This window comes from Dasypus novemcinctus, chromosome X (genome assembly GCF_030445035.2).
Source record: "Dasypus novemcinctus isolate mDasNov1 chromosome X, mDasNov1.1.hap2, whole genome shotgun sequence".
Classification (NCBI taxonomy): domain Eukaryota; kingdom Metazoa; phylum Chordata; class Mammalia; order Cingulata; family Dasypodidae; genus Dasypus; species Dasypus novemcinctus.
In genome coordinates, this window is record NC_080704.1 from 146,344,155 (window position 1) to 146,371,841 (window position 27,687).

The 27,687-nt window shown below is 44.9% G+C and overlaps 1 pseudogene; it reads left to right on the plus strand.

Moving 5' to 3' along the window:
* Positions 1 to 26,515, plus strand: LOC101439900 (WW domain-binding protein 11-like; annotated as a pseudogene).
* Positions 26,516 to 27,687: the final 1,172 nt, after the last annotated feature.

Consider the following 27,687-nt stretch of genomic DNA (forward strand, 5'->3'; position numbering starts at 1 on the left):
ATGGGACAGAGTTCTACATCACCCAAGAGTGGAAATTTTATGAACCCCACAGACCAGGCATGAAAGGAAGACAAGAAGAGAGAATTGAAGTACAAAAAACAGCACATGATTGAATGAGCTTCAGTTCTGAAGATGAAGGATACCAAGCAGATTATCTGGGACATGGAGAAATTGGATGAAATAGGGTTTAACACTTTACAACGGCCAGAGCTAAATGAGAAGGTATTGAAAGGCTAACATAAAAAGCTGTGTGAAATTTTTTAACATATTCTATGACTATATGAGAGACAGAATCCAGATATTTATAAGACTTAAGAAAGATAGAAGTAGAAGATAAACAGAAGAGGGCTAAACTTAGCCAATATTTTGATGTTGTCAAGAATGTTCAGCTAACTATGAAACATATTTGTAAGGGAAAGAGGCCTCAAATAACCAAAGACATATCGGAAAAGAAAAATGAATTGGAGGAATTACACAATCTGACTTTAAAACATGCTACAGAGCTACAGTGGTAAACATTGCATATATTGGCACAAGGATAGACACACCAAGAGGGGGCTTACATTCCACATGGATAATGGATGCAATTCTCCTGTTTGCAGTTGTAGGCACTCTTGGCTCCCTGGTGTGGTGGTTGACCTTATTCACCTCCCTGTTAACTGGCCAGGATAAGAGCAATAAACCAGAGGAGGCAGAGCAAAATGGTGTCTGAGTGAGTGCACCTTATAGTCTCTCCTGCAAAGAAGTGGTTGGGCAGCATTGGAAATTCTTTAGGACCAGGCTGTTTTGGGATTTTGCAGGGCAGGAGGTGTCTGGACATCGATTTGGTGGGACGGTGACAGAGAAGACTTGTGTAAAAGGTAGAAATCAGGCTCTCTTTTATGGAGATAGGGGCTGCATGCAGGACACTCCCCCCTGGGGCAGGCGGCATGGCAGCAGCAATTCCTAGAGACTCTGCGGTGCTGGGGAATTCATAAGCCCTGAGTGGGCTATTCAGGGGCTTGCAGGGCAGGAGGCCTGTGGAAACCGATTTGGTGAGACAGAGACAGAGATTTTTGTGAGGCATGGAATTTTTGTTTTCTGACACTGATATCAGCACTTCTGGCTAGAGCCCTCCCCCTAGCCCTGGCTGCCGATCTGCAGCGTCCTTAAATCAGTCGCAATAAAGAAGCTTCATCAGCAGGCTGTTTCGGTGGCTTGCAGGGTGGGAGGCGTCTGGAAACTGATTAGGTGAAACAGACGGAGGAGTCTTGGGTGAGGCGTGGAATTTTGGTTTTCTGACACGGATATCAGCGCTTCCGGCAAGAACCCCACCCCCTAGGCCTGGCTGCCTCTCTGCAGCATCCTTAAAACGGCTGCAATATAGAGGCACTCCAAGCAGGCTCTTTTGGGGGATTGCAGGGGGGGAAGTGTCCTGAAGTCAAATTGGTGACCCAGCAGAGACCCTATTGAGAGGGGGAATTTTGGGTTTCAAACACAGAGGTCAGAGTTTGCGGATGTGACCCCCCCCCCCCCAATAGAGCTGGGCACCCAGCTGCGGGGATCCCTGAAGGCTGTGTTGTACTGCAGTGCTCCCAGGCTCCCTGTTAACTGGATTTGAGTTTGCCAGGACTGTGTCCCCTAAACCCTGGTGGCCCACACCCCAGAGACTCACACCTCTTCAGTCTGCAGTATCACAGAATTCCCATCCCTGAATCCAATACACCGTGAGGTCCATCTGAGGTTCTTGATTGTCCTAGCCCTCTACGTTTCCATTTTTTTCTCCTCTTTTCTTTTTCTCTTTTTTCTTTTTTTTTTTATTTTCTTTTTTTTATTTTTTATTGGCCTGGTTACTAATATTACATTATCTCCTAGTCTTTTCTCCCATTGAATCCCTGAAGGTCTTTTTTTCATTTATTTAGTTTTTTTCTTTGTTTGTTTTCTGTCTTCTTTTCTTTTTCTTACTTGTTTCACTCCCTTTTCTTTACCCACCCCCCTTTTTTTTCTTTCTTTCTTCTCTTTTTTTATCTTTTTTCTTTTCCCTCTTTTTCTTCTTATTTTATTTTATCTTAATTATACGATAGGTGCTACAGGGAACACCTCACATTTGCGGGGTTTCCTCATCCTTCGTGGCCTCATTTCTGTGTGAATTGATTTTGGCCACCTACACAATCCCTTTTCCCCCACATCTTCATATCCTCCATCATCTACTGTCCCTCCTATATTCCACCTCCCTTTCTTTGGTCCCTAAATTGTCTAACTTTTAATTTCTAATACCTATGTTTTGTTTTCTGCCTTTAAACCACTCTTGATACTATTGTCTTTCTTTTCTTTTGCCCTCTCTCATGAAAACACAGACTTTTTAATTCACACTATATTCCTCCCATATTCAGTCGACTACCTCATTATAGGTACTCTACTTATTGCTATAACACTATACAACTTAAATGGATCTAATATCCATCCCCCAAGATCTCATATTGTTGCTCTGTTAACATTTATTACCAATACTGCTTTACACATTTTCCTTTCTTACACAATTACTTTTCCCTGGCCCTAATATTTTCCTTCAAAGTGAACTCAGCCAGCAATAAGAAATTAGAATAAGAAGAACAAAGTGACAAAGAGAAGATATAACACTTACACAAGAACAACAGCTAATTATTCCCCAAGACTAGACAAAGAAGCTAAGGAACTGATTAAACCTGTCAAGATAAAATGATGACCAGACAGCAACAAAAAACTACAAACCAAACCAGTATTCAGGAAAACATGGTTGAATCCAATGAACAAACTAAAAACCAGGAAGGGGAGCAGAACTTCGCACAAGTAATTAAAGATCTCAGAACATATATCAGAGACAAACTTAATGAAGTAAAGGAAGAGGATAACAATATGAAGAAAACACTTGATGAGGAAATTGCAGATATAGGCAAAAAGAAAACAGATATGATGGTAATGAACACCACAGTTCAAGAAATCAAAAATACACTCACAGCATATAGCAGCAGATTAGAACAGGCAGAGCGAGAAATTAGCGATGTGGAAGACAGTATATCCGAAATCAAACAGATAGTAGAATTGAACAATAAAAAGTAGAAAAAATCCAGCTAGGACTTAGGGAACTGAATTACAATACAAAAGGCATAAACATACATATTATAGGCATCCCAGAAGGAGAAGAGAAAGGAAAGGGGTCAGAAGGAGTGTTGCAGGAAATAATGGCTGAACACTTCCCAAATCTACTGAGAGAGACAGATGTACATATCCAAGAAGCACAACGCACCCCAAACATCATAAACCCCAACAGGGCCACCCCAAGACATATACTTGTCAAATTATCCAATGCTCAAGACAAAAAGAAAATTCTAAAAACAGCAAGAGAAAAGAAAACCATCACAAACAAGGGAAGCTCCATATGATTAAGTGCTGATTTCACATATGAAACCATGGAGGCAAAAAGGCACTGGTATGATATAGTCAAGGTATCAAAAAAAAAAATTTTCCAACCAAGAATACTCTATCCAGATAAACTAGCATTCAAAAATGATGGAGAGTTCAAAATATTCACAGATAAACAGAAATTGAAAGAGTATGCCAACAAGAAACCTCCCCTTCAAGAAATTCTAAAGGGAGTTCTGCAGGAAGAAAGGAAAAAACAGGAGAGGCAGAGTTGGAGGAGACTGTAAGAACAACAAAAAAGACAAAAAGAGAATAAAAAACAAACAAACAAAATATGACAAACACAAGTCCAATCAAAATAGGGCTAACATAAATAATTCCTTGAAAGTAATAACACTGAATGTCAATGGATTAAACTCACCTATCAAAAGATTCAGACTGGGACATTGGATAAGGAAATATGACCCATCAATATGCTGTCTACAAGAGACACATCTTAGACCAAGAGATTCATGGAGGCTGAAAGTGAATGGTTGGAAAACAATCTTACAAGCTAACAATAACCAAAAATAGGTAGGAGTAGATATATTAATATCAGACAAAATAGACTTTAAATGCGAAAAAATTGTGAGAGACAAAGAAGGATGCTACATATTAGTGAAAGGGACAATCTCTCAAGAAGAACGAACAATCATAAATATTTATGTTCTTAACAAGGGCGCCTCTAAATATGTAAGGCAAACACTGAAAAAACTAAGTGAAAGAATAGATGCATCTACAAATATAGTGGGTGATTTAAATACACCACCGTCAACTCTGGACAGAACATCTCAAAAGAGAATCACTAAAGAAACAAAATATTTGAACAGTATATTAGAGGAGCTGGATCTAATAGACATATACAGATCATTACACCCAAACACAGCAGGATATACATTTTTCTCAAGTGCACATGGATCATTCCCCAAGATAGACCATATGCTAGGCCACAGAGAAAGGCTTAATGAATTCAGAAAGATTGAAATCATAAAAAATAATATCTCTGACCACAGTGGAGAGAAGCTGGAAATCTACAAGGGACAAAGGCCCAGATTTCACCTCAAGATACGGAAATTAAACAACACACTCTTAGAAAAACAGTGGGTCAAAGAGGAAATCTCAAAAGAAATGAATAACTACCTTGAAACATATGATAATGATAACACAACATACCAAAACTTACGGGATGCTGCAAAAGCAGTACTGAGAGTGAAATTTATAGCCATAAATTCATACATCAAAAAAGAAGAAAGAGCAAAAATTGAAGAACTAACTGCACATTTGGAGGAATTAGTAAAAAAACAACAAAGTAATCCCACAGGAAGAAGAAAGATATAACAAAGATAAGAGCAGAACTAAATATAATAGAAAATAAGAAATCACTTGAAAAGATAAACAAGACCAAGAGCAGGTTTTTTGAGATCAAAAAAATTGACAAACCTTTAGCTAGACTAACAAAGAAATAAAGAGAAAAGATGCAAATACACAAAATAAGAAATAAGAAAGGAGATATCACCACTGACCTCACAGAAATAAAGACTATCATAAGAGGATACTTTGAAAAACTATATTCCAACAAAAATGACAATTTAGAGGAAATGGACAAATTCCTAGAAACACATAAGCAGCCTATATTGACGAAAGAAGAAATTTTACACCAGAAACATATAGGGGACGACAGACTAATAATGTAAACCATAATGCAAAACATAGGATAACTAAAAAATTCAGAAAACTGTACAATCTAAAGTATGGACCACATAGTAAGCACAGGTGCCACCTTGTTTGAAAGCTATTGTCCCGGAATCTGTACATCAGTATCAGGAAATATGATATGAATAAGCTAAAAGATTATCGCTGTGGAAGGGAAAAGGATTTATGGTGGATCTGGGGAAGTACTGTATATTGTATATATGAATTTCGGTGATCTAAGACTCTTGTGAAGCTGACATTATGTTGGGATTCACTTTACAGGAAGTTTTGGATCACAGAGTGGTTCAACAATGGCAGCGGAGGAATACTGATATAGGATGTTATTGACAGGATATATATGGCTGACCGAGAGTTATACAGGGCATATGCCCAGGATATATAGTAATGTCTAGATATACTCATAGTGGAAACAATTAAAAAAAACAGGTGGGGTGGGTACTGGGTGCCTGCCGGGGGGTCACGGTCATGGACCCTGGGGAGCAGTGGCAGTCCCCCAGGGGCAACGGCAAGAACCAGGAAGGAAGCAGGGCCCAACAGTGGGTTCCTGATACTAATGGCTATGTTTTTTTTTTTTTTTTTTTTTGGTTTTCTGGATCTAATCTTTTTATTTTTTTTTATTTTTTTTATTGATTTTGTAAAAATATTACATTAAAAAATATGAGGTCCCATTCAACCCCAACACCCCCACCGCACCCCTCCCCCCCCCCCCAGCAACACTCACTCCCATCATCATGACACATCCATTGCATTTGGTAAGTACATCTCTGGGTATCTCTGCACCTCATGGTCATTGGTCCACATCATGGCCCACACTCTCCCCCATTCCATCCAGTGGGCCCTGGGAGGATTTACAATGCCCGGTGATTGCCCCTGAAACACCATCCAGGGCAACTCCAAGTCCCAAAGGCGCCTCCACATCTCATCTCTTCCTGCCATTCCCCATACCCAACCGCCACCGTGTCCACTTTTCCCACTTCATTGCCACCTTTTCTCTGAGGTCCTTGGATTGGTTGTGTCCGTTGCACCTCTATGTCAAGAGGAGGCTCAGATTCCACATGGTTACTGGATGCAATCCTCCTGCTTTCAGTTGTAGGCCCTCTAGGCTCCATGGTGTGGTGGTTGCCCTTCTTCAACTCCATCTTAGCTGAGTGAGGTGAGTCCAATAATTCAGATTGTAGGAGCTGGAGTCTGTTGAGGCTCAGGGCCTGGCTATCATATTGTCAGTAAAAAGATTCAATCCCCTAAATATATCTTAAACCCCAATACCAACTACAATTCCAGTAAAGTAGCATGATAGTCTTATGAAAAGAGAACCCCTCTGGGTCCAGTTTCATCACTCAGAAACACCAGCTCCATAGAAGGGCCATCTGACATGGCAGTGAACCCTATCTGCCATGACCGTAGAACCCGTGGGTCCCTTTAGCCCTTAAAGGAACCAATACCTGGGGATTGTATCTACTTTATCTGTCTCTTAGACTCTGCTCAGTTGTGCATAAGGGAAATCCTTCTGACAGCCTCCAGACTCTTTTTTTTTTTTTTAGAGACTCATAGCCATATAAACTCATTTCTCCTTTCTATTTCCCCCTTACAGTAGGTCAAACAGCATTTTAAAGTCATATTATTCTATGTAGACAGGGATATTCTACTGATCCGCATCGAACCTTCAATTCAAGGTCATTTTCCAGTTGCATTATCAGTTGTTAGTTGATAGTGATCCCTCGGTGCCAGGGAGGCTCATCCCCGGGTGTCATGTCCCACGCTGGGGGGAAGGCATTGCATTTAGATGCTGAGTTAGGCTTCGAGACTGGCCACATTTGAGTAACATGAAGGCTGTCAGGAGGAGATTCCCAGGCACAGTGCTGCTCTAGGCCTTGTTCTTATTTCAGGCCTGTAGGCTCACAAGCATAGTCATTAGTATCAGGGGCTTACTGTTGGACCTTCATTCCTTCTCGGTCCTTGCCGCTGCACTTGGGGGGCTGCCGCTGCTCCCCTAGGGACCACGGCACAGCACCCCCGGCCAGGGACCCAGTACCCCCCAGCTTTAGTTTTTAATTGTTGCCACTATGAGTATATCCAAACATTACCATGCACCCTGGACATATGCCCTGTATAGCTCCCTGTCAGAATGGCTATGCTTTTGAGCCTATACATCTGCAATAAGAACAAGGCCTAGAGTAGCACTGTGCCTGGGAGTTTCCTCCTGACAGGCTTCATGTTATTCAAATGTGGCCACTCTCAAAGCCAAACTCAGCATGTAGATGCAGTGCATTCCCCCCAGCGTGGGACATGACACCTGGGGATGAGCCTCCCTGGCACCGAGGGATCACTACCAAACACCAGCTGAAGATGCAACTAGAAAATGACCTTGAATTAAAGGTTCAATATGGATCAGCAGAATATCCCTGTCTACATATAATAACATGACTTCAAAATGCTGTTTGACCTAATATAAGGGGGAAATGGAAAGGAGAAATGAGAATATAAGGCTATGAGTCTCTAAAAAAGAGTCTGGAGGTTGTCAGAAGGAATGCCCTTATGCACAACTGAGCAGAGTCTAAGAGACAGATAAAATAGATACAACCCCAGGTATTGGTTCTTTTGAGGGATAAAGAGACCCACGGGTTCTATGGTCATGGCAGATGGGATTCACTGCCTTGGCAGATGGTCCTTCTTTGGAGCTGGTGTTTCTACATGATGGAATTGGACTCAGAGGGGATCTCTTCCCACAAGACTTGCATGCTACTTTATTGGAATTGTAGTTGGTGCTGGGGTTTAAGATATATTTAGGGGATTTGAATCTCTGGACTGATAATAAGACACCCAGGCCCAGAGCCTCAACAGACTTCAGTTCCTACACTTTGATTTATTGGACTGACCCCACTCAGCTAACATGGAGTTGAAGAAGGTCAACCACCACACCATGGAGCCTAGAGTGTCTACAACTGAAAGCAGGAGGAGTGCATCCAGTATCCATGTGGAATCTAAGCCCCCACTTGACATAGATGTGCAATGGACACAACCAATCCAATGTCCACAGAGAAAATGTGCAATGGGTGTGGGAAGGGTAGCCATGGTGGCTGCTGGGTTTGGGGAATGGGAGGAAGAGATGAGATGTGGAGGCGTTTTCGGGATGTGGAGTTGTCCTGGGTGGTGCTTCACAGACAATTACAGGACATTGTAGATCCCCCCAGGGCCCACTGGATGGAACGTGGGAGAGTGTGGCCTATGATGTGGACCATTGACTACGGGGAGCAGTGATGTTCAGAGATGTACTTACTGGGTGCAATGGATGTCTCACGATGATGGGAGAGAGTGTTGCTGTGGGGGGAGTGGGGGGTGGGGGCGGTGGGGTTGATTGGGACCTCGTATTTTTTTAATGTAATTTGTAAAAATAAATAATTTTAATAAAAAATTAAAAAAAAGATTTAGAAAGGAAAAAAAAAGAAGAAATTGATTATCTCAACAAACCAATCACAAGTAAAGAGGTAGATACAGTCATTAAAAACCTCCCAACTAAGAAGAACCCAGGGCCAGACGGCTTCACAGGTGAATTCTACAAAACATTCTGGAAAAAACTAACACCAATCCTGCTGAAACTATTCCAAAAAATCGAAACATGAGGAACATTGCCTAACTCCTTCTATGATGCCTACATTACCATGGTACCAAAGCCAAACAAGACACAACAAAAAAGGAAAATAACAGACCAATTCCTCTAATGAACCTAGACACAAAAATACTTAACAAAATACTTGCTAATCATATTCAACAACACTTTAAACAAATTATACACCACGAGCAAGTGGGATTCATTCCAGGTATGCAAGGATGGTTCAACATAAGAAAATCAATCAATGTAATACGTCATATAAACAGATTGAAGGAAAAAAATCACATGATTATATCTATAGATGCAGAAAACGCATTTTACAAAATACAGCACCCTTTCTTGATAAAAACACTCCAAAAGATCGGAATACAAGGACATTTTTTGAACATGATAAAGAGTGTATATGAAAAACCCACAGCCAACATCATTTACCATGGAGAAATCCTAAAATCCTTCCCTCTAAATTCAGGAACAAGACAAGGATGCCCACTCTCTCCCCTTCTAGTTAACATTGTCTTAGAAGTACTGCTCGAGCACTGAGGCAAGAACCAGATATAAAAGCATTCAAATTGGAAAGGAAGAAGTCAAAATTTCATTATTTGCAGATGACATGATCCTATACATAGAAAACCCAGTGAGGTCTACAACAAAGCTTCTAGAACTCATAAATGAGTTTAGTAAAGTCACAGGTTATAAGATCAATGCACAAATATCAGCAGCATTTCTGTACACCAATAATGAGCAAGCTCAGGAGGAAATCAATAAACAAATACCATTTACAATAGTAAATTAAAAAATCAAATATTTAGGAATAAATTTAACTAAAGATGTAAAACACTTATACACCAAAAACTACACAAGAATGTTCAAGGAAATCAAAGAAGACCTAAATAAATGGAAGAATATTCCCTTTTCATGGATAGGAAGACTAAATATTATTAAGATGTCTATCCTACCAAAACAGATCTACACATTCAATGCAATTCCAATAAAAATCAACACAGCATTCTTTATGGAACTAGAAAAACTAACTATGAAATTTATTTGGAAAGGAAAGAGGCCCTGAATAGCCAAAGACATTTTGAAAAAGAAAAATGAAATTGGAGGAATCACACTACCAGACTTCAAAACATACTACAAAGCTACAGTAGTGAAAACAGCATGGTATTGGCATAAGGAGAGGCACACAGACCAATGGAATCGAATTGAAATTTCTGATATAGAACCTCATATATATAGCCATATAATATTCAATAAGGCCACCAAACCTTCTCAAATGGGAGAAAATGGCCAATTCAACAAATGGTGCCTGGATAACTGGATATCCATATGTAGAAGAATGAAAGAGGATTACCACCTCACACCTTATACAAAGATCAACTCAAGATGGATCAAAGATCTAAATATAAGAACCAAGACCATAAAGACTTTGGAAAGCAGTGTAGGGAAACATCTACAAGACCTTGTAATAGGAAATGGCTTCATGAACATCACACCAAAAGCACAAGCAGCAAAAGAACAAATAGATGAATGGGACTTCCTCAAAATTAAAGCCTTCTGCACCTCAAAGAGTTTGTCAAGAAAGTAAAAAGGGAGCCTACACAATGGGAGAAAATATTAGGCAACCATATATCCGATAAGAGATTTATAACTTGCATATATAAAGAACTCATATATCTTGAAAATAAAAAGATAACCCATTTAAAAAATGGGAAAAAGATTTAAATGGACACTTCTCCAAAGAAGAAATACAATTGGCTAAAAAGCACATGAAAGAATGCTCCAAATCTTTAGCTATCAGGGAAATGCAAATCAAAACTACAATGAGATACCATCTTACTCCCATAAGATTGGCAGCTATGAATAAAACAGAAGAATACAAATGCTGGAGAGGATGTGAAGAAATGGGAACACTCATCCATTGCTGGTGGGAATGCAGAAGGATCCAACCATTCTGGAGGACAGTTTGGCAGTTTCTCAAAAAACTAACCATAGATTTGCCATATGACCCAGCAATACCACTGCTGGGTATATACCCAGCAGAACTGAAAACAAGGACACAAACCGATATATGCACACCAATGTTCATAGCAGCATTGTTCACTATCGCCAAAAGTTGGAATCAACCCAAATGCCCATCAACAGATGAGTGGATCAATAAAATGCACTATATACATACAATGGAATACTACTCGGCTTTAAGAACAAATACACTACAAACACACGTGGTAATATGGATGAATCTTGAGAACCTTAGGTTGAGTGAAGCTACCCAGGCATTGAAGGACAAATACTACATGACTTCAATGATATGAAATAAGGAAACCAAGCTGCCTCAGAGAGCTAGAGACTGGAAGATAGGCTTACAGGAAATCGGGGGATAGAGGAAGGATATAAACTGACATCTACATGGGGGAAATCTACGATAAGCTGGATGTAAGTGTGTGTACAAGGAAGGGATAAAATAGGGGCATAGGTTTACCTTTGGGTGGGTTTTTATGGGCTTGAGGGGCCTAGGGATGGGCTAGGGATGGGCAGATGGGTAATATTGCCCAAGAAATTGGTGGTAGGGTGGGGCAACGTATGAACGTAGGAGAATATCAGGTGTTGGTTGAGAGTATAATGCTGAGAAAACCTTTTCAAAATATAATTAGGAAAGTTACCTGTTTAAGATACTTAAAGGGGATAATCTTATGTAAGACAGTTTCCTAGGTCATATGTGAATGCTCATTTTGCCAGAGTGGGTTATACCATCGGGTAGAAACCCATATAATGAGAGTGATGGTATACCCACATCCTGGGGAGGACCAATGCCATCAAATAGAGGGAACTGTATCTCTCAAGAGAAAGGGTGGCTCCAAGGGCATTAGAGCAGTTGAGCAAGTCAAGCCCTCAACACTGTTGCAAGTATCTCTGAACATGGCTCCTCAAGAAATGAAGATTGACTGTCACTGTGGAGCCCAAGTGGATGGGGAAATAGATATTGAATAGATGGAACCAAGGAAATGTGAGAGCAAAAGAAGTGTTTCATAAGACTACACAAGAATGGATATAAAACATGTGTGGCATTGGTGTGTAGGAGGTGGCCATGGTGGCTGCTGGGTTCGGGGAATGGGAGGAAGAGATGAGATGTGGAGGCATTTTCAGGACTTGGAGTTGTCCTGGGTGGTGCTACAGGGACAATTACCGGACATTGTATGTCCTCTCATGGGCCACTGGGTGGACTGTGGGAGAATGTGGGCTATGGTGTGGACCATTGAGCATGAGGTGCAGCGATGCCCAGAGATGTACTCATGAAATGCAATGGATGTCTCATGATGATGGGGGAGAGTGTGGCTGTGGGGGGAGTGGTGGTGTGGGGGCGGTGGGCTGATTGGGGACCTCATATTTTTTGAATGTAATATTTTTTAAAAATGAATAATAAATAAATAAATAAATAAATAAAAGAGCAATAAACCAGGGGGTAGGAGTTGCAAGCCTGCTGAGGCTCAAGGCCTGGCTGTCACATGGACAGTCCAGAGATTCAGGTCTCCTGAGTATACACCAAACCCAAAGCCAACCATGGGTCTGGTAAAAGTAACAGAAGAGGCATGTATAAAAAGATCACATCTGATACCAACTCCATCTCACTCAGGAACACAAACTCAAAGTAGGGCCAACTGACATGGCACTGAACTCCAGGGCCATCTGCCATGAACATAAGGTCTCTGCAGCCCTCAGGAGAACCAGTACCTGGGTTTCTATCTAATTTTTTTTTCTTTATTCATTTTTTTAATATTACATTCCAAAATATGCAGTCCCCATACACTCCCCACCCCGTCACCCCACTACTCTCCCCATAGCAACATTCTCTTCCATCATCATGATCTAGAAAGAACTATCCCAGGGTCCACAGGGTGGAGGAATAGGATACAGATTAGGGTTGACTTACAGGTGTTCTACTGGGGAACTATTGCGATTAGTAAGGGAAGAAATTTTAGTAGTAATGTGAAGAAAGGGGTCACGGTAGCTGCTGATGTTAGGGAAAGGGAAGAAAAGATATGATGTGGGTGCATTTCAGGATTTGGAGTTGTCCTGGGTGATGCGGCAGGGACAGATGCTGGACATTGTGTGTCCTGCTATAGCCCACTGGGTGGACTGGAGAAGAGTGTAGACTACTATGTAGACCACTGTACATGTCGAGCTGCAGTGCTCCAAAATGTATTCACCAGGTGCAGTGAATGTGCCACGATGATGGAAGAGGTAGTTTTTGTGGGAGGAGTGGGGTGAGGGTGGTGGGAGGTATATAGGGACCTGTTATTTTTTTATGTAACATTTAAAAGAAAATAAAGAAAAATAAACTTCTACATAAAAAAGTAAGATATGGACTACAGTTAGTAATATTCTGATGATGCTTTTGCATAGTTTGTATCAAATGTTTCACAACAATGCAAGGTGTTGGTGGTGGGATGATGTATGGTACCCCTGTATGATGCTATGTATGTGTCGCAGTGTGGGCTCGCCCGGAGGGCCGCTGCAGGGGTGGTGTGGGCTTGGGCGGAGGGCTGCAACACACGGAGGGGCCTTCCGAGAAGGCGCTCCGGGGCCGGCAAGGTGCGGAGGATGCGCGGTAGGAAGAAGACTACCGAGGAGACCAGGATCTGTGCGCAAGTCTGATTTATTCAGGAAGTACAGCGGTTAATATAAGGTGAAGATGGGGGAGGGGCAGGGGGCATGGCCGGGGGGCGGCAGATGGCTGATAGGTTCGTGCAGGGGTGCATCACTGGTTGCGGGCAGAAGACGGGGTAGCCAGGGTTCTCGGCGGCAGCGAGGTGGGGCTGTCATGGCGCAGCAGTGGCCCTCGGGGGAGAGGCGGGGTTAGGCCACCGAGGGGGAAGCGGGTGCAGCTGGGCAGAGGGGCAGGCAGTACGCCCGAACCCCAAGCATAGGGCCTTAACGCCCGTTCCCGCCACCCGGGTCCGACTCGCACCGGCGCCTGGAGATGAGCCGACCCTTGCTGTCGCCGCGCTCCCACACGGTGCCACCGTACATTTCCCCCTTTTCTTTTATTAAGCGCCAAAGAAGGTGGAAGAGGAAGGGCCAGCGCTCATTTTGTTGGGGGGGGCCTCGCCAGGCAGCACGTTCGAGAAGCCTGTCTTGGGGGGGGGTGAAGGTGGGTGGCGGCGACCGCCGGGCCCTTTCAGCTTGGGCTAGGTGGAGTAGCCGCAGAACTTGTTGGTGGAGAGGGTCGGGCTCGGCATTCAGGGTCATCATGGCCATCAGAGGGGCGAGATGTCGTTGGCGACGTTTCTCTCTCCAGATCAGGCGGTTCGGCGGTGGCGGGCCAGATGAGGCGTCCTGGGATCCAGATGGGCTGGGCGGCGTCATCTGGAAAGACACAAGCAAAACCCCTTCCCTGGGCAAGGAGGGGGGCAGGCCCTGACCAGATGTTAGTCTTGGGGTCTTTCCACTGAACAAGGGGGGCCTGTGTGGGCCGGTAGGATGGGCCCCAATGAGCATGTACTGGGGAAAGGCCATCCTCATCAAAGCAGAGGAGGTTGTGGTGGATTAAGGCAGAGGCGACAATTTCTCCAGGTGTGTGGCGGGGATGGTTGCTCCTTTCCTTTTGAATAAGATGCTTGAGGAAGACATGAGTGCGTTCAACCATGCCTTGACCTTGGGGGTTGAACGGAATTCCAAAGTGATGAGTGATGTTGTATAGCCTCAGGAACACAGCGAAGGAAGCGCTGCGATATGCTGGTCCATTGTCAGTTTTCAGGTCCCATGGGACTCCCATGAAGAGGATGGCTTGTCTGAGGGCCTGAATGCACTGCTTGGCTGTTTCTCCTGGGAGGGGAACGGCATAGCACAGGTGGGAGAAGGTGTCGATGGCCACATGGAGATACTTGAGCCTGCCGAACCGGGGCACGTGGGTGACGTCCATTTGCCATCGGGCATTGGGGCGTAGCCCACGCGGATTAACTCCTTGCGGCTGTAGCGGCCCAAGGGGCAGAAGGGGTGCACAGGTTCGGCAGCATCTGACCATGTGCTTGCAGGCCTGGATGGAAAGTTCCGGGAACAACTTGTGAAGGCTCCTGGCAGAGAAGTGAAATCGAGAGTGGAGTAGCTTGGCTTGGTTGAGGAGGTCGCCAGGTGGAGGGGCGGGCGGTCGGCCTCCCGAGTGCTCTACTGAGGCTGGGAGGGCTTGGACAGCTTGATCGGCGAGGTTATTGCCGGCGGCGATAGGTCCAGGAAGGCCAGAATGGCTCCTCACATGGGCAATGTACCAGGGCGCCGTGCGGTTTTCCAAGAGACTCTGGAGAGTTAGGAGTGCTTGGTCGATAGGCCTTTTGGCAGGAAAAAACGTGGCGAAAGCCAAGACTTGGCAGACTTGCAAGGTGTACAGGCTGTCAGTGAAGATATTGAGGGGTCTGTTGGGACAGGCGCGGAGAGCTAGGACGACGGCTTGGAGCTCTCCTACCTGGACAGAGTTCACGTTGATGTGGATGAGTATTTGAGGCTCTGACGTACCAGGCGAGTAGATGACAGCTGCGAACTTGTGCTTGGAGGTGTCAGTGAAGACGGTGGTGGCATGTGGGTAGGGGTGGCGAGATGGGAAGGGGTGGTGCGGCGGAGGGATGAAGGATAACTGGGAGATGCCCTGAAGCAGCCGATGGCTGGGGTAGTGGTTGTCAAAATCGCCATGGAAGAGTTCCGCAAGGACTTGCATGTCTGGACTGGACAGAAGCAGCGTGGTGGTTTTCTTGGCATCAAGCAGCCACACAATGGTGTCAGGGGGAGTACCATATGTGTGGGTGTATTGATGGACGAGGTCAATGGCCAAGGAGATCCAGAGGGTGACTTGCGGGCCGATTTTTCTGAGCTTGGTTTTGGCGGTATGGAGCCAGAGAAGGGGCCCCTTCTGCCAGAGGAGCCCGGTGGGCGTACCCGTGGTAGGCAGGATCAGCGCCAAGATGGCTCGGTTGGGGTCATGACGCTGCAGTTGGCATTCTCGCAGGGCATCATTGACAGCTCGGATGGCCTCCTGCGCAGCCGAGGTAATAGCGATTTTCTTTGTTACGGCCTGCGGTGGGTCTTGGTCGGTTTGCAGGAGGGTGAAAAGGGGTTGTAGTTGAGCGGTGGTGATCGGGAGAGCCGAACGGAGCCAATTGATTTGCCCACAGATTTGCTGTAGCTCTGTCAGAGATAGGTTCTGCGGAATGGCCAGTTGGGGGGCCACAGGCGTGATGGTGTTGTGGATGTTGAAGCCTATAAAGGTGAAGGGGAGCTCCATGCATACCTTCTCTTGTTGGACTTGTAGGCCAAGGTCATTGAGATGGCGCAGTAATGCCGTGACGATGGCTTGGAGGCCTCCGGGGGTTTCATGCGCCACGAGAAGGTCGTCCATGTAATGAACAATGTATGCAAAGTTCTTTAATGGCTGAATTGCCTTATTGACATAAAACTGGCAGATGGCCAGGCTGTTTCGCATCCCTTGTGGGAGGACTCACCATTGGTAATGCTCAGCTACTTCTTGGTGATTGGTGCACGGGAGTGTGAAGGTGAATTTTGGATGGTCTTTTGGGTGCAGTGGAATGGAGAAGAAACAGTCCTTGATGTCAATGGTGGCGGCGCACCAGTGTCTAGGTATAGCCGTGGGGTGGGGGCACCCCGTTTGGGGGGAGCCCATTGGGCGGATGTGCTTGTTGATCTCACGCAGGTCGTGGAGGAGCCGGTACTTGCCTGACTTCTTCTGAATGACGAAGACGGGTGAATTGTACAGACTGGTGGATGGCTCAATGTGTCCTGTGTCAAGCTGGTCATAGACAAGAGCTTGGAGAACTAACAGTTTCTGGGATGAGATGGGCCACTGCTCCACCCAAATGGGCTCCTCGGTATCCCATTCAAGAGGAGTGGGTGCTGGAGGTGTAATGCGAGCAGTGGTGTATATCATTGGGGGGGAGCCGTGGATAGAATGGCTCCGCAGTTCGAGAGGACATCCCAGCCCCAGAGGATACTGTCGATGCCGGGCAGGACAAGGGGGCAGAAGGTGCCTTGGCGGCCTTCCTTGTCCTTCCAAATAAGATCTCGGCTGGTTTGGAATGAGGGAGCTGTTCTGGTGGCTCCAATGACGTGGGGGCCGGGGAGCACACCCCAGTTGTGTGTGGCTGTTTCTGGGAAGCAGGATATTTCTGCCCCGGTGTCAAGGATTCCCTCGAACCATTGGCCTTCAACCTCTAACTCCATTATTGGTTTCTTGGGTCCCAGTGGAACGGTCCACATTACGGCAGGGGGTGGTGGCGTGGGTGAGCGGCCTCTTGCTGGCGGGGCTGAGGCCTGCCCCCTCTCGCGTTTAAAGGCTGATGTTGGCTGTTGGCGGTGCGGCAGTCACGGGGCCAATGGTATCCTTTGCCGCAGCGGGGACATGGGGTGGGAGGCGCGCGTGGTCTGGCTCCTCCGTTGTCTCGAGGCGTGTTCGTGGATGGTCGTGGTCGGGTGGCATGAGGGCATTCGTGGGCAAAATGTCCGGTTTCTCCGCATTTGAAGCAGTCGGAGAAGAGGGACATGGCCATGGCTATGGCCTGAGCCAGCGTGGTGGCCTGCGGGTCTATGTGGGAGCAGGCCAGGATCCAGTCGTGTACTCCCCTTTCCTTCATTGGTAGGATGGCTTGTCGGCAGGCATTGGTGGCCCCTTCCAGAATGAGTTCCCGGGCGAGGGCTTGTTGCGCACGCTCGCCAGGGACCTTGCACTTGCAGGCCTCCTGAACCCGGGATACTAAGTCGGCGAAGTCTTCGTCTTTTCGTTGGACTAGCTTGGCAAGTGGCTCAGGTCTGGTGGCGGAGCAGCTGCGGAAAGCGCGTAAAGCCAGCTCGCGAAGTTGGAGCCAGAACTCGGGGGGGGGCGTTGTGATATTGGGCCGGATTGGCGAATTAGCCCATGCCTGTGTAAGCGTCCGGGGGATGGCGAGCCCCGACACGGGCATTGTGTGCCACTTGCTTTTCTGCCTCTGATGTAAAGTGAGCACGCCAGTCGATGAATTGGCTGGGGGTTAGAATGGCCCGAGCGAGGGAAACCCAGTCATACGGAACCGCGAGCTGAGTGCTAAGCTCCTCAAGCAAATGTTGGGCGTACGGGCTACCGAGGCCGTCCTCTTTAACAGCCTTGTGGAGGTTTTTTATTTCGTCAGCTGTAAAGGGGTACCAATCCTGCGGACGGTGCCGCGAGAGGGGCGGCATTCAGCGGGTATAAGAGCGGCGTCTGATGCGCGGGGGCCTCTGCCCACGGGGACCAAGTACCCATGGGCCCTCTGGCGGATGAGGGACCCGTGGCGGGGGGTGCCCCGGGGGGTGGGGCGAGAACGTGGCTCGTCCCAAGATGGCGGCTCCTCACAAGATGGCGGACTGCCCCAGGGGGTAGGCGGCTTGTAAGATGGCAGCCGCTCCTCTTCCGGCGGGGGCCAAGATGGCGCCGTGGCCAGAGGGGGCGGGTATAGGGGGAGGGACTTCCCTTTATCCTCCCAAGAAGAAGGCGGAAGTTCGCCATCTTGGGGCGAGGTAGGCGCGTCCGGTTTGGGCGGGCAAGAGTCCAGGGCGTTGTTGAGGCAGCTGGACAAGGACTCGGTGTCGGAATCACTGTCTGACTGAGACCCCTTTCCCTTGCTCTTACCGCAGGTGCAGTGGAAAGCGTCCCGATTGATGGGGGTGCCCTGGAGGCACGAGCAAATGGCAATGAGCGTGGGGAGAAGGCTGGGGGGAAAACGCTTGTTCTCATACTCCATAGCCGCCGTGACGTGGTCAATGAGGCTAGTGTACGTGTCCGCGTCCCACAGCTGGCAAGTGGAGAGCCAGGGGTTGAAGGCAGCAAAAGGTCCCAGTACGTTTGGAGCTGCTTTACTGAGACATTCATATGATTGGTGTCTAAAAGGCCGGCAAGGGCCCTAACCTGAGGCGCCTGGCGGGAGGAAAGACGGCTGCCCATGGCACCGATGGCGGGGCCTAGCGAAGACAGGGGTCCTTACCTTGCGGGCAAGGCGTGTGGGGGTCCGGCCGGGAAGTTGTTGCCCCCACGTTGGACGCCAAATGTCGCAGTGTGGGCTCGCCCGGAGGACCGCTGCAGGGGCAGTGTGGGCTCGGGCGGAGGGCTGCAGCACATGGAGGGGCCTTCCGAGAAGGCGCTCTGGGGCCGGCAAGGTGCGGAGGACGCGCGGTAGGAAGAAGACTACCGAGGAGACCAGGATCTGTGTGCAAGTCTGATTTATTCAGGAAGTACAGCGGTTAATATAGGGCGAAGACGGGGGAGGGGCAGGGGGCATGGCCGGGGGGCGGCAGACGGCTGATAGGTTCGTGCAGGGGTGCATCACTGGTTGCGGGCAGAAGACAGGGTAGCCAAGGTTCTCGGCGGCAGCGAGGTGGGGCTGTCATGGCGCGGTGGTGGCCCTCGGGGGAGAGGCGGGGTTAGGCCACCAAGGGGGAAGCGGGTGCAGCTGGGCAGAGGGGCGGGCAGTACGCCCGAACCCCAAGTGGAGGGCCTTAACACCCGTTCCCGCCACCCGGGTCTGACTCGCACCGGCGCCTGGAGACGAGCCGACCCTTGCTGTCGCCACGCTCCCACACGGTGCCACCCTACATGTATGTTTGTTTTTGTAAGTTCACAACTTTTACTATTTACTTACTGTTTATGTTTATCCATGTGTGAATTATATGCTTCAATAAAAGAAAAATAAATATATACATAAAATTTACCCTCCCCCAAAAAAAGGATAGACATACCAACCAATGGAACTAAATTTTGAGAGTTCTGATATAGACCCTCACATATACAGTCAATTGAAATTCAAAAAGGTCACCAAGTCCATTCGAATAGGAGAGAATGGCCATTACAACAAATGGTGCTTGGAGACTTAGATATCCATATCCAACATATCCAAAAGAATGAGAGAGGAACACCATCTCACACCTTATACAAAAATTAACTCAAAATGGAACAAAGATCTATAATATTAGAGCCAAGACCATAAAGATCTTAGAAAATAATGTAGGGAGGCATCTACAGGGTCTTGTATTAGGCAATGGTTTCACGAACTTCACATGCATAGAACAAGTAATATAAGACAGAGGCAGGAGGTCATCAGAGGGGTCATGCTTATGCACTCCTCAGCAGGGTCCCAGAGACAGCCAAAGTAGATACAAACCCAGGTAATGGTTCTCCTGAGGGTTACAGAGACCCACATGTTCTGTGGTTATGGCAGATGGCTCTGGAATTCAGTGCCATGTCAGTTAGCCCTACTTTGGAGTTTGTGTTCCTGACTGTGATGGAATTGGACTCAGATGTGGCCTTTCCACACATGCCTCTTCTCTTACTTTTACCAGACCTGTTGTTGGTACTGGGGTTGGTGTATACTCAGGAGACCTGAATCTCTGGACTGTCCATGTGACAACCAGGCCCTGAGCCTCAGCAGACTTGCAACTCCTATCCTCTGGTGTATTGGACTTACCCAAGCCAGCTAACAGGGAGATGAAAAAGACCAACCATCACACCAGGGAGCCAAGAGTGCCTACAACTGCAAGTAGGAGAATTGCATCCATCATCCATGTGGAATCTAAGCCCCCTCTTGATATAGAGATGGAATGGGCATAAGCTTCCCAGTGTCCACAGGATGGAGGAATAGAGTATGGATTAGAGTCGACTTACTGATATTCTACTATGGAACTATTGTGATTAGTAGTGGAAGAAATCGTAGCATTGATGTGGAGAAAGTAGCCACGATAGTTGCTGAGGGTAGGGAGAGGGAAGAAGAGATATGATGTGGGGGCATTTTCAGGACTTGGAGTTGTCCTGGGTAGTACTGCAGGGACAGATGCTGGACATTGTATGTCCTGCCATGACCCACTGGATGGACTGTGGAAGAGTGTAAAGTACAATGTAAACCATTATTGATGTGGTGCAGCAGTGCTCCAAAATGTATTCACCAAATGCAATGAATGTCCCATGAGGATCAAAGGGGTTGTTGATGTTGGAGAAGTGTGGTGAGGGGTGTGAGGGTATATGGCAACCTCATATTTTTTTTAATGTAACTCTTAAAAAAATAAAGAGTGAAAAAATAATAAAATAAAAAAGAATTGATAAATGAGATCTCAAAATTTAAAAATTCGCTCCTCAAAGGAGTTTGTCAAGGAGGTGAAAAGGCAGCCTACTAAATGGGAGAAAATATTTGGCAACCATTTTCAGATAGGGATCTAATATCCAGCATATATGAAGAAATCCTACACCTCAAAAATAAAAAGATAAATTACCTATCTAAGAAATGTAAAAGTGACATCCCAGGGTCCTCAGAATGAAGAAATAAAATATGGATTAGAGTGGAATTAAATGTACTCCCTTTAGGATTATTGTGATTCTAGCAATGGATGAAATTATATCACTGATGTGGAGACAGTGGCCATGGGAATTGCTCAAGGCAGGGATAGGGGAAAGGAGGTGTGATAAGGGGACATTTTTTGGACTTGGAATGTTCCTGAATGATATTGCAGGGATGGATGCAGGACATTATATATCCTGCCATAACCCAATTAATTGACCAGGAGAGAGTGTAAAGTACAATGCAAGCTATAATCCACACTGCAGTGCTCCAAAATGTATTCATCAACTACAATAAATGTACCACACTAATGAAAGAAGTTGTTGATGTGGGAAAAGTGGGGGGTATGGGGAGTGGGATATATGGGAACCTCCTATTTTTTAATGTAACATTTTGTGTTATCTATGTATCTTTTAAAAATAAATAAGAAATGCATTCTAAAAAAGAAATGTGCAAGTGATTTGAATAGACACTTCTCTATAAAAGAAGAAATACAAATGGCTAAAAAGCACATGAAAAGATGCTCAACATCACTAGCTATTAGGGATATCCTAATCAAAACCACAGTGAGATATCATCCTACTTCCATTAGACTAGTGACTATTTAAAAAACAGAGGACTACAAGTGTTGGAGAGGATGAGCAGGAATGGGTACCCTATTACACAGCTGGTGGGAATGTAGAATTGTGCAACCGTTGTGGAAGACAGTTTGGCTGTTCCTAAGAAAGCTAAATATAGAACTGCCATGTGATCCAGTAAACCCACTGCTGGGTATATACCCAGAATTGAAAGCAGGGACATGAACAGATATATGCACACCAATGTTCATAGCAGCATTATTCACTACTACCATAAGTTGGAAATAACCAAAATGTCCATCAACAGATGAATGGATAAAGAAAATGTGGTATATACGTACAATAGAAAACTACTCAGCTGTAAGAAGGAATATGGTATTAACACACGGGATAACATGGATGAATCTTGAGGACTTTATGTTGAGTGAAGCAAGCCAGGCACTGAAGGACAACTATTACATGATCTCACTGATATGAGCTAAGCAAATTCAGCAGAGTCACAGAGATAATGTCTGAAAGAATGGTTTAGAGGAGACAGAAAGGGAGAAGTAGGTTGTGAGTCAATGCCCATATGGGCTAAATCTATGATAAAGTGAAAGGATGTAGTTGTGTAGTGGATGGTCATAACAGTGATGCAGTGATGCTATTGGGTCAAGTGGTGCTAATCTGTGAGGGGGATAGGGAGGGGAGGGTGGGTTGGGCTGTCCATGGAACTACAAAGAGGGTTGGGTGAATGAGCAGTGAACTACGGGGATTTGCAGGTATGTGGTTGAAACTGCAATGTTGGCCATGATCTTTAGGCAATTATGGCAGGGAAAGGTTACTGGCGTAGGGTTTTGGATGTGAGGAACATGTGAGACAGGCTCACCTATAGCAGGCCTCTATGGAAGGTATGGTGTTCATCTTTTCATAGTGCGGTGTGTCAGTGTGAAGTGACCCACATAATTACTGGGAAGGTGTTGGACTCCCACCCTGGGTAATCCTTCTATGTTCTCAACTAGAGGGGCAGTAGTCTCTCAAGAGCATAGGCAGTTACTAATAGGGGAGGAAAAGCCTTTATGTCAAACCCTCAATGTTGTTACAAGTAACTATGAATCTCATCCTTCAATTACTCTTGGTGGTTACCATGTGCCCCCAGAGGAGGGGATGAAGTAATAGAATAGATGGAATATGGGGCATTTTAGGGGTGATGGATTTGTTCTACATGTTATTGCAATGATGGATGCACACCATGTGAAATTTCATAAAAGTTTAGAAAATTGTATGGTCCAAAATGTAAACCATAATGTAAATCACTGACCTTGGCTATTAGCAATATTTTGATATCTGTACATCAATTGTAAGAAAATGTACCATCCACATGTTATTAATAAGGGAAAGGAGAAAAGGGGGAGAAGGTTGGGTTTATAGGAATCACCTATACTCTGAACATGACTTTTCTGTAACCTAAATCTTCTTTGAAGATCAAATGGAAAAAAAAATGAGACACTGGGTGAACTAACAGAAGACAATATCACTGCTCATACAAGACAACAGATCTTACAGTAATAGGTATAATGTCAAAAAAATTAATTTTTTTAAATTTTTTGCTTTTATTTTCATTTCAAAAATTTTTTTAAAACCTTGTATTTTATTCATTATTCTTAAAACTATCATCATTTCACTTTTTTATTAATTGTATTTGGTGATGTTGCTTCATTTTTTAAGATGTTTTGGATCACAGAAGTGTTACAACTGTGACAGAGGAGGATCCTTGGTGTGAGATGTCAGAGATGGGAGATGCATGGGAAGAGGTTCACCTGGAGCATACCTATAAGGTATATGAATGTGTTCAAATATTCATAGGAACTGTCACAGTGGGTGGTAATGCACACAACAACCAAAACAATATCAAATTCCCACCCTGGGTGCCACTTTCTCTAATGGGGCATCAAGAATCCCCCAAGTACAGGGTCAGGGACTAGTGAAGGAGGATGGACCATTGATGGGCCCTTGATATTGATGATTGTATTTATGAACATTTTTTTTTTTAAGTTGAAACTTAACTTAGTATTTTAGGGTGCCTGAGAGTTACCACCTGAGAGCCTCTTTGTTGATCAAATGTGGCCTCTCTCTAAGCTGAACTCAGCATATAAATGCATTACCTTTCCCCCACCATGGGACATGACTCCTGGTAATAAGCCTCCCTGGCACTGAGGGATTACTAACAAGCACCAACTAGCAGTGTAACTGGAAATAGACCCTGACCAAATGTGGAAAATGGTAAAGACAAATGAGTTTATTTGGCTGAGGGATGTGAAAGTGATTTGGGAGGTCATTCCAGATGTTATGTTTATGCACATCTCAGCAGGTTCCCATTGATTGCCAAAGTAAATATTGCCTCAAATACCGGGACTCCTGAGGGCTCTAGAGACATCCAGAAACTATAGACAGGGCAGACACCTCAGGGGTTTGGCTTCCAGCCATAGGCCCTTGTCTGGTTTTTATGCTTCACAGTGTGACAGAGTTGGACTCAGTTGTATTCCCTATACATGGCTCTTCTGCCCCTTCTTCTTGAACCTATAGTTAGTAGAGTTGATAGCCATATGTCCAAGAGACTTAAATCTTTGTGCTGTCCATGTGCCAGCTTGGCCCTGAATCTCAACAGAGTTGCAACACCTACTCTCCAGTTCACTGGACTCACCCAGGACAAGTAACAAAGAGATGATGATGGACAATAACCATCCCAAGGAACAGAGAGTGTCTGCAACTGCAAGCAAAATAGTCCCATCCATCTGCCCCATATAATCTAAGCTTCCTCTCAATTGGAAGTGTGGTGAGTATCACCATCCCAGAATACTCAGGATTGGGGAATGAATGATGGACTAGAATAGACATATAATTATTCTACTCTATTCTTATTGTGATTCTAGTAATGAAAGAACTTTTGTGATTGACGTGGAGGCAGTGGTCCTGGAGGCTTTGAGGGGAGGAAAAGGGGAAAATAAGTACAATTTGGGGGCATTTTCAGTACTTCAGAATTGTCCTGAAAGGCACTGCAACGACAGATACAGGCAATTATATATATTGTAATAACTTACAAAAATGTGTGGGAGAGAGTGTAAACTACAATGTAAACTATAATACACATTTAGTGGCAATCCTCCAAAATGTGTTCCCCAATTTTAATAAATGTACCACACTAATGAAGGATGTTGTTAATGTGGGAAAATATGGGAGCAGTAGGGAGTGGGAAATATAGGAATCCCCTATATTTTTGTGTGTGAATTTTATGCAAGCTAAATATCTTTTTTTAATGTTTAAGTATATTTTTAAAAATTTTTTAAAGAATGCTCAGCATGTAGACATTGAAAGTATTCCTTTGCCAGATATGTCTCATGCTTCTTCCAACATCTTGATCCAGGAAATTCCACTTTCTGGTGCCCAGTGACCTTCCATTCTTAAGAAGACTTCAGCCTATGGACCTCCAACTCAGGCAGTTTCTATACTTCCTCTTCTTGGACACAGTATTCCACATTTGCTCCCTGGCAGAAAACCTCCTGTTTCTCCCCTGGTCCACTTCCTCTTCATGTCTTAGAGATGTATGGCCATAAAGTTGGTTTTTCCCTAGATTGTTCTCCTTGTAGGTGATATGAAGATATGTTATATAGTCCTGAACTTGCTCAGTGAAGTCATGATGATGATGTTCCCAGCACCAGTGAGGATGATGGCTATTCCAAGGACATGGAGCAAGATAAACATGATGACAGCACTGATGATAGTGACACTGACATTTCAGATGGGGAAAGTGAGAGGAATGAATTTGTGCACTATGATGACAGTAAGAGACAATGATAAAGAAAAATGTCAGGTATGAATGTATGATTTGTAGACATGCCTTGAAAATCAAGGAAAATAAAAGAAGAACATGAAGGAACTAACCCCTCTTCAAACTATGATGCTTCAAATGGCAGGTCAGGAAATCCCAGAGGAAAGGGAAGTAGAACTTCAGAGGATGATTATGAAGATGATTTTGATGATTCTGAAGCAGAAAAACAATCACAAAAATAGCATAAAGAAGACTATCTTTCAGATAGAACATCTACAGCTTCTTTACAGCAGCAGGCTCTTTCACAGTCTGTTCCTTCTTCTCAGATATAGGCACCTCCAATGCCAGGAGCACCTCCTCTTGGATCACTACCTGAACCACATTTATGACTACCTAGACCACCTACAGGCCTTCCTCTTGGACCACCTCCCAGAGTTTATCTGTTCATGAGACCACCTGGAATGCCAAGACTCTGAGGGCCTTTATTTTGACTTTTCCTTCCAAGACCACCACAAGTCCAACCCCCAGGCTATGCCCCAAGTCCACCTCCAGGTCTGTCTCCTGGCCTTCCTCTTCAGGAATCTCCACCAATGCTACCTCCCCCAACATATCCAGGTTTCCTTTCACTGCATTGTGTTATGATGTGCCCACCTTTAGTGCCTCTATTTGAACCTGACCCACCGGGACTTTTCCCACTAACTCCCTTGCTGACCTCGGGAGTTTTAGGTGCCCCACCTAATTTGATTCAGTGACCCAAGGTGGATAACACAAGTGCAGCTACAATTAAAATGAAAGTCACAATAGCCATCAGTGCCAAGCCATAGATCACTAATACCCAGGTGGAGATAATTCAATCTGTGCCCACTGCACTGAGGATACTTTGGGAGAATAAAGGGGCTCCTGCTACCCCTCAAAGAATGTCAGAGAATGATTCTGCTGTGCCTCTTGCCAAAGCAACCCCAAATCTAGTCCTTCTGTTCCAGTCTCAGTGCAGACTAAGGATGATGTACATGAAGCTTTCATTAGAGAGGTGGAAATGCTACTGTGACAGTTTTGTATGCCACTACAGGCTTCTGTTCTTGGAGAAAGAGGTTCATGGAAAAGAAGCTTTTATTAAGGATAGGTGAAAGAGCTACTTCCACTGTCAGGGTATTTTCTACTTTCAATGCAAAGAATATCCTAAAATTTAGCCTTTGTCAGAATATACTGCAAACAAGAGAGTATATTTCATTCAGAATAGATTGATTATTGAAGCAGTGCTGCTAACATTCATTCCCTTTCATATCACCATTCTCATCCCATTTCTTTGCCTTCTCTAATTCTTTTGAAACATGTGTCTGGGGGGGGTCTTAGTTACTTATTTGCTTTCACTATCCTCTCTTGTATGCTGTGGGCACTGGAGATTTCTGAGGAAATGGTTTATTTTACCTCATCTTAGCTTTTGTGTTTTAGTTATTTTAAATATTTTCATGTAAATATTTTGTAATATTTTACTTGAAGTGAAATGTATCATTATGTCATTTCCTAATACAAAGCAGGATTCAGGGGAAGAAGATGTACAATTCTTTGATTAAAATTATTTCCCACTGAAAATAAAAAACTAATACATTTCTGGTATTTTTCATCAGCAGTCTTAGCAAACTAAAGAGAATTCTTTTCAAAATTGTTTTAGGAGCAGAGAGAATGGAAGAGCCAGAGCCTTATGTTGAGGTAGCAGTCAAAGGAGGAAGAGACAGCTGATAGAGGAGCTGATGTGACAGCTCCAGGAGTGGGCATTAGGACTCTCTTGTTAAGGGGTAGAAATGCTCCTGGCTCTGTCAGCCTCACTGCTGAGCTCAACAAGTCTTTGTAGGGCAGAAACCTGTGCAAAGCTTTGAAAGCTGCTGTTGTGGGTGTCATCTGGGAAGAAGAAGAAATGGTTGTCAAGGTAACACAAGACATCTAGCTACAAAAGGTGCTGATATTGGCAGAATGTACACTCCTCAAGGTGCTGAATGCAGCAATAAAGAGAGAAACAGTGTTTCACTCACAATACTAGAATTTCTCAGAAATTCTCCAAATGTCAAATGCTCTGAAACATGCCTGCACCAAGAAAAGAAAGCATTATCACACCACCTAGCAATGTTTTAGAAAAAGACCTTGACAAAAAGGGGGAAATATTAAATACAAATGAGTTTTTAAGGCTAAAAGATTTCAAAGTGATTTGGGAGGTCATTCCAG